Genomic DNA, 9058 nt, shown 5'->3' on the forward strand with positions numbered 1-9058 from the left:
GAGTATGCCACTGCGCTTTTGTTAACATCGGTTTTTCCGGAAACCGATGTTAACATGCCGATGTTAAATGTATATTTTTTAGTAGTGAACACTTTGTAATTGATTTCAAAATATTATAATCAATTACACTATGTTGAACTCATTGCTCTTAAGAAACTTAGAGATGAATCAATTTGTTTAACATCTTAGAATCATATTAAGAATGTATAAAAGAAGACTTAACCTATAACAATCATCATGTTTAGTCTAAAACAATCAATACATATGCCATATCTATAAAACTTGTTTGGCATTGTAAAATTATTAAACCAAAACTAAGACCTAAAGACATATCTTCAAGGTTTTAAGCTTTGGTCCCACAATAATTCCTCAATCGAAAATATGCTACTACTTTTTATTTTATAAATGTTAAGCCAAAATCAATTTGTATTTAGTAGTAAAAAATGGATATTATTCAATGGACAAAAGTAATATTTTTTTGGAAATAATTAATTACCCTATTTAATATTAATGTTTTTTAGTCAATATTTAATATTAACGTTAATTAAATTTACTTGAAGCTTTTAAATATATTACTTTTCATAATATTAATATATATATAGAGAGAGAGGATATATCATATGAGAAAAATGTATCTTATATGAGAGTAAGAGAGTATCTTATAATATTTTCACTATATTGGATACCTCTGTTTTTAAATTTGTTCCCATTTTTGGAAAGCCACATGACTGTCAACAATATATCTTTAATTATTGTAAATTTCTGGTTGTGTTGGTTTTGAGTTTAGGGGAAGGGGTGCCAATATAGTTTGAATGTCTTCTCCTCTCTTTAGCTAGCAATGGTCACCTTTTAATTAAAAAAGATTTTATTAAAAGTTATAGGGAGTACTTTTACTCATTACAATAAAAAATATTGTCTATTTTACTTTTTCAACTAATATTCTTAACACATTAGTTAATATTTTCCTTAATTCATAGGTATTATTATTTGAGAGGACATATATACGATGGGATCAAAATGATATCAATGTGTCAAATTACTGTATAACACCAAATATCACTGATTCATTTTAATTTGATCTAACGACTCTTAGTAATTCACTAAAAAAACTCACGGGACCCCTTTCTCCCCGGCCATTACGCTCTCACAAATTTCTTATGTCCTTCCCATCGTCACATGGACCTCCCAGAATCATAAAGCATGAACTATCACTGAGTAATTAACACCCTTTTCATTGTGGCAACAGATTTAGGAATCAAATTATCTTCTGCAATTTCTAATTTTGTGCAGCTTTGTGGCAGCAATGGACGATAGTTAATCATTATAGTTAAAGAACTGCAAATAAACTAAATGAAGGTTTAAAAGTTAGGCATATAAACCTGCCTATAAACTAAATGAGCTACAATTTCCTATTTATTGTTTGGCCAAATGCCATCGGATTGGGAGAATTAGGCGTGAACCCAAGTGCTTCAAGATTGGAACCACTAGAGTTGTGGCGCACATAGGTAGCTCGCTAAGATTCCAATGCAAGACGCTGATTTTGCATAGGGACAATCCATGGCAGTGCTGAGCGGAGCCATCAAAGTTGACGACAAGATATGCATTTCCGAGGAGGCTGGGTTTAACTGAAAACCGAGGTTACAGGGTCAATTGATTTGTGAAAGGGGGTAATACTACACCAAAAGTGAGTTTTTACATGGCAATTATTTTGCGTTTTAGTGACAATAAACATAGATACTAATATTTTTACCGACAATTCAATTATATCCAGGGTCGGTAAAGAATTTTCGACAATTGCGGCGAATGCTGGTAAAAGCCTCTTTTGTAGCCAGCAAAATGTAAATACTTGCGACAATAGTAACAACAGTCTGAATGGCCCGAAGAATGTATTTTTCCAAAAGACGGGTTGCTAACCAGTTTCAGCGATTGCTAGCCAACATACACACATTCTACTAATATCTACAAGAAACTGACTAATTTTTTAACCAGAGAAGATGCATAATTTTATAACGGAATTTCGCTTCTTCAATTCATTGGTCTATGTAATGATAGGTAATCCAATGGCTGGTGATTTCCTTGAAAGCCGGCTTAGATGTAATAAAAGGAAACATAGAAATTCATCTCTTCATAATTTTTTTAATGTGTAAATCAATATAATACAAACATCATTTGTCACTTTTGAACTTCTGAAAAAACACAAATAATTACAATTTAGGGAAACAATCAATATAAATTTTAGAACCCTAACAGATACCATTCACAACAAAATATTCAAAAAAATGAAAGAATAAACTTCATGAACATAATATTATATTTATTCTTATACAAAAAAAGCCATCTTACTCAGAGCATAATTATCCGGCTATAAAAAATTACAATTTCATCAAATATGATGCTATATCTCTTCATGAACATAATATTATATTTATTCTTATACATGCTGATGCTAGAGTCCAGAGTATTTAATATTCCTCACAGGACCTAACCCCTTTGTGGATACTTGTTTATCTGAGTTGGGTTTGGGTTTAGTGAAGACGGTCAGTTCTGTTCATAAAATTCAAAGGTATTAATTATTTTACAAATGGTGTTAATATTTTGTATTTATTTCCCTACGCTTATATTGCATTTGCTATACTAGGTTAGACGGTAAAGTAAATTCAAAGGTTTGATGTGCCTAATATTCTTGTGTCTTAATTGTTTACAAATTGGCTTTGCACTACTAGAAATGGGTGTTTTTACGATAGCCATTCTACGGTGGTTCTTTTAGAACCGCCTTAGAAAACGAACTAGTGGTAATTTTGTAATTATTTATTGAAAAAAGCCTTGTACGACACACATTCTAAAGACGGTTATTAAAAACCACCTTAGAATGTGTGTTGGTCATAAAAATTATGACGGGTTTTATTAAAACACCATCGTTATCTCAGTGGTCTTCCACCCTCTTTCATAAAGGTTGTGGTGTCCCTTGGCATTCAAAAGTGCCGAAAGAAAGAAACCTAACAACGCCATAGCGTTCTCTAACCCATCGTCCCTGGACCCCCGCACGCAAACTCCCTCTCAATCTCCACTGCGTCACGCACAATCTCCCTCACACGCCCCTCACTAAGCTTCTTCCTGAGAAGCAAGTACAAGAGACACACAAAGTTGCAGTGAAGCCCCTCATCTCGCGAGATGAGTTCGTTGGAGAAGGTGAGCCCCAACATTAACCCGTGCTTCTTGAGCCAAAATATCGCGCAGAAGCTTCTGGAGAAGAATATTCCTTTGATGCAAGCGAATGCCATGAGGCACTCCGCGAAGGATTCTGAGGCATTGATCTAGCGGAGGGCCCACTGGGCTTTTTTGGTGATGCATGGGATGATGTTTATGGCGCGAAACAAACAATTTTTTTTGTGGAGTCTTTGATGTAGGTTTCTAGGGGGAGGCTGTACATTTCGGAGTGGATATTTTCGATGGCGATTTGGAAGCCGTAGAAAGCTTGGGCCTCCGGGAGTTGGATTTCTTTGATGAAGCGGCTGCTGAGGTTTTCTAGGACGATGTCGTCGGAGGCAACGAAGAAGGCGAGGACGTGGGTGATGAAGTGGCGCTTGCCATTGCTGAGGATGGCCCAGTGGCGAAGGTCCGGTGAGAGGTCCACCTCCTATGTGTAGAAGCAAGCTTCATGATGATGAACCAAGCAATGTTGATGATGCCAAAAGCTCAAATGATTGATTCAAGATTGATTCAAGACTTCAAGATCAAGCATCAAGAATCCAATCCAAGATTCAAGATTCAAGAGAAGAAATCATGAAGCAACAAGTCAAGACTTCATATAGGATAAGTATTAAAAGAATTTTTCAAAAACCAAATAGCACAGTTTTGTTTTACAAAAGAATTTTCTCAAATTTTCTAAGTTACTAGAGTGATTACTCTCTGGTAATCTATTACCAGTTAGCAGTAATCGATTACCAGTGACCAGATTGGTTTTCAAAATATTTTCAAATGATTTGTAACGTTCCAAAATGATTTTCAAATAGTGTAATCGATTACACTATATTAGTAATCGATTACAAGTGAATCTGAACGTTGGAATTCAAATCCAATTGTGAAGAGTCACAACTTTTCATAAAATACATTGTGTAAGCAATTACACCATTGTGGTAATCAATTACCAGTGAATAGTTTTGAAGAAAAAGTTAAGAGTTATAACTCTTAACATGATTTTCTCAAAAGTCATAACTCTTCCAATGGTTTTTTGACCAGACATGAAGAGTCTATAAAAGCAAAACCTTGGCACGCATTTTACAAGCATCCAAAACACATATCTCTTTCAAATATTTTTTTTACCATTGCCCATTGTCTTTCTTTGCAAAAACTCTTGCCAAAAAGCTTTCTAAACTTTGGTTTCAAAACTTTGTTTTACTGCAAGTGGAAATTCTGCAGAAAACAAAAGTGTACTATCTTTTCTTCCTTCTTCCTCTTGCTAAAAGATTCAAAGGACTAACTGCCTGAGAATTCTTTTGATTCTTCCTTCTTCCTCTTGCCAAAAGATTTAAAGGACTAACCGCCTGAGAATTCTTTTGATTCTTCCTCTTCCCTCTGAACAAAAGATTTGAAAGGACTAACCGCCTGAGATATCTTTTGTTTCCCCTTACAAAGATTCAATGGACTAACCGCCTAAGAATTCTTTGTCTGAACACATTGGAGCGTACATCCTTTGTGGTACAAGTAGAGCGTACATCTACTTGGGTAGTAATACTGAGAACAAGAGATGATACATCTCTTATGGATCAGTTCAAGTGGAGCGTACATCCACTTGGTTGTTCAAAGAGAACAAGGAAGGGTAGATCCCTTGTGGATCTTTGCTTGTAAAGGATTTTACAAGGTTATTGGAAATCTCAAGAACCATTGGTTGCTTGGGGACTGGACGTAGGCACAGGTTGTGGCCAAACCAGTATAAATCTTGTGTTTGTTTCCTTCTTCCCTACACTATTTAATTTCCGCTGTGCACTTTTTATTTCCATTTTACTTTTGTCTAAGTTATTGTTTCTGTTCTTTACTTTCTCATAACTTATTAGTAAAGCCTAATTGAATCTAGTAACATTAAGAAGGATAAATTTTTAATTAGTCAAGACACATCATAATTAATTTAACCCTGCTTCTTAATTATTCCAAGGCCACTTGATCCAACACTCTGCCATCCAAAACAAGGCCTCGACTTTCTTATACATTTCCCAAATTTGAGGGTTTTGGATTGGGAACATCCAGAACCGGCATGGGTTCGGAGCCAAGAGTGGTTCTTTTGGTATCCTTGTGGATTATTTTAATAGTCTTGTGAAGTTGCCTGCTATAGTCGTCTAGAAGGCGGAGAAGTATACTTCAGCGATCATAGCTTGGTAAGCTGTTTGAGATCCATGATTACTTGATTTTTGTTTGTTTCTCTTTGCAATGGTCTATTGTGATATTATGCTTATTTAAGCACTTTTCCCCCCGTTTATTTAAAGACTTTTTAACCGCCATATCACTGAGGATGTTGGAGCTGATTTGAATGAAGGTTATGATACATACATTCCCAAAAAAGGTATGTGATTTGTCTATAACCTAATCTTTTAGTTTATGAATTTAGTTAGATTTTGAAATGCTACTTGGATGATTTGTGCATGACAAACAATGTTCAATTGTACACTGCTATTTATGTTAGTAATTTTTTTTCTTCTGTTGTTAATTTGTAAAGCAGACTTAGGCTCAGAGGGATTTGGTGATCTTCGTGCTTGCGTTGGAGACAAAAATATCCCGCTTCAAAACATTCATTTTGTGGTATGAAGTATATCATGATCTATGTTTTCAAAATATTTTAATATGTTGCTGAATTAATTATTGATGGTCATACATCAATCTTGTTTCATTTTTGCAGACATTCTGTAACAATCTTAACAAGGTAATTATTCATTTTGGATTGTTTGATTTTGGCATTTTAGAAATTTCTAAGTCAAGTGGTGATAACCTTGTGAGTTGTGTGCTATTGTTCAATTTAAGTACAAGTGATGAGAATATGAGTATTAACTAATTATTCCTATCTTTGCAGATACTGGCAACAGCTTATATCCGTCATGCACCTTGGGAAATGGGAGTGCATAAAAGGAATGGTGTTGTCTATCTTGATGTGTAAAAATTACCAAAAAAACCTCAAAGTGATTTAGATCGTAGGAGGTAAGATTAGATGCCTTTTTATTTATGATATTTGGATATGTAAATCTTTAGTATAATCAATGGAGCAACAATCAAGGCAGATGATCTCGGTTTGTTCATCTGTGTGAGAGAAAATGTTATCAATAAAGCAAAAAAGGGTACATGTTAGGGAAAATGGAAAAGCATCTTGCTCAGAGGAAGTGTGTGACTGTGGTATCAAGCTGATTACAATGGTTTGCATCCACTTCACACCATCTTTTTCCCTAATTATGGTTGGAAATAATGCCTTATATTGGAACCAAGCCGGAAAATTCAAATTAATTGACATCGGAAGATATTGGCAATGTAGAAAACTAAACACACTCAAAGAAACATTTAATTTTGAAAGTGAAAGGAAAAAAAGTGAAAAAGAACAATGTTTAATTTGTAAAAATATGATGTTTTCCTTTCTACTTAATTATTATGCAAAATAGAATATTACTTTCCAGTTCCCTCTTTTTGCTTCCATTTTTTAAAATTTTTTATTGGATAAACCTTAAAATTAATGTGTTTGGAAATTAGATGTCATGTAGGATATTGTTTTGAGAGCCTTGCAACTGAAGATCCTAATAAAGCAGATGGAGAGGGGATACATCATGTTGATGCCAATGTTGAATTTTGTGCTGTGATTAAGACAAAATTAGGAGCTCACTGCATCTTAATGGGTGCTGAGATGGATTGTTGTGATTCGACTATTGAGGCAAAGAGATTTTATGTGGGGTTAAAGGCAAGTTGTGAGGTTGACATATTTCCAGTTGTCTTGTGTTATACTTTAGTCTCAATTCTTATTTTTCTTTTCCAATAGCGCATTTATGTTGGCTTGACGATATACAACTGTCATTTCTTATGATGTAGTTAAATTATCACATCGAGGAAAGATTCGAGAGGGAGAAACTGTTGAAGTTTTGGGTACATTTCCTATCTTTTGTCATCAATCTTTTTACTTTCTTAGGTTCTCATTTTCACTAGCATGATAAATTCGACAAGCCTCTTTTTCTGTTTGCAGATTCAGTCATTTCTGGTTGGTGTTCCATATATTATCATAGGATTTAGGTAATTGTTTCTGTTTCATATAATTACAGTATTACACAGTTCAACTAGATTTGGAAAGATTGATTTTCAGCTTATTGAAGCATAACCCTTTTCTTCCATTTGGCATGTTTGACAAATGAAAAAAATCATACTGATAGTGGTTTCTAGCCTGTGTGTATGTTAATATAACTTGGTTGTGATACAGGGATGATGTAGGTCATCTTGTTCGGACAGAAAGATTTAGAACCAAAGATATAGTTGAATTGTGTAATACTTAGAACCAAATAAGTTAAATGACAGCACCCCTTCCTAGAATGAATTGTAGTAGAATAAATTGAATATGTCCACGCATTATTACTCATGAATTGTAGTATAATAAATTGAATAAGTTCCAACCATAGTCAAATCAAGGGATGTTGTTGTGCTTAATTAGCTGTGAAGTTAGTTAATAGATTTTCTTGTGTCATTCTTTGTGTGAGGGGAATGGATTCTGACCTTAAGCATAATATCCTGACCTTTACTTTATGGGATCTATAGTAGCATTATAGTTGTAGTGTTCAGAATTTGTGCAGGCTTTCAAGTAGAGGTTTTTCTTGATCATTGGGGATAGATCACAATAAATAGATATGAAGTTCATGAAACTTGGAACAAGGCCAGATAGTTTCTGCAGTGAACAAGCTACCAGGTATTTATACTTACTAATTGAGTAATGTAGTTCAATGAAAACTACATTACTCAATTAGTAATTGTGCTTTATATTTTTGTGGTGCTTTCTTTCAAAATTTTCTTTTACTTTATATTCTTATTTTGTTAGTTGTGAAATGATTGCATTATTAGATAGTAATAATGGTGTACTAGCCACTGCAATCATAATAATGGTCTCCATATGTAGTTGTTCTCTGTGTCTCCTAATATTATTCTGTATGATACTCATTAAATAGCATCATCCCCCATCAGATATATATGCGCTTACTTACGCAGCTACCTAGCAACTACCTTTCAATATATATTTTATATTTTTGCTGTCTTAGTCTAGCCCTGAAATAACCTGATATATACAATTCATTAGAAGTCATCACTTATCAGTATGGATATGGATTTGTTGAAACCAATTAATGTAACCAAGCCCCAGTAAATGAGCGAGATGCATGCGGGGCTCATGTATGTGACTAAGAGTACTATTTAAAATGTATATTGTAACTACAACTTAAATGCTATAAATATAAATTATAAAACAATTGAATTTTTATTTATTAATAAAAAATCAAGTTCAAGCACAAGAGAGCATGCACAATTTAAAATGCAAGTTAATAAAACTTAAATGCTAGTATAAATATAAATTATAAAACAATTACCTTTTTATTTTATATTTTTTTAGTCTTGAGGAAGGCCTAAGGCTCGAAAACAACAAAATTAAGAATGAACAACACAACCCACAACCAATATGCTTGTATTATTTTTCATCATTTACATTTTTTTCCCTTTAAAATAAGAGTTTAATATCATACACTATCATAGTGTGAAATAGTTTTTATCATAAAATTTAATGAATTTATCATAAATTATGTTATAATTGAATGACATTATAAATGTATAATTTATTTATTTTCTTAAAACAATACACACCTTTGGGTGTGTTTTTTTTTTTTTTTGTAAAATGATCCTTAATCATATGCTTGCAGGCATGCTTGCAGCCTTATGCAGGTGCTCATGGTCCTAGACCATTATTGGAAAAGATAATGGGTCACGGTCTTTTTTTGAAACTCAATCACAATAAAGCCCATTGGATTGGTCCAGGTTTGTTGTACTTTGCCCTATCTTT

At 33.6% G+C, this 9058-nt stretch overlaps 1 pseudogene; it reads left to right on the forward strand.

Moving 5' to 3' along the window:
• Positions 1 to 3171: 3171 nt before the first annotated feature.
• LOC114403589 lies at positions 3172 to 7514 on the forward strand (annotated as a pseudogene).
• Positions 7515 to 9058: the final 1544 nt, after the last annotated feature.

The sequence above is a fragment of the Glycine soja genome, chromosome 20, assembly GCF_004193775.1.
Source record: "Glycine soja cultivar W05 chromosome 20, ASM419377v2, whole genome shotgun sequence".
In the NCBI taxonomy this organism is placed as follows: Eukaryota; Viridiplantae; Streptophyta; class Magnoliopsida; order Fabales; family Fabaceae; genus Glycine; species Glycine soja.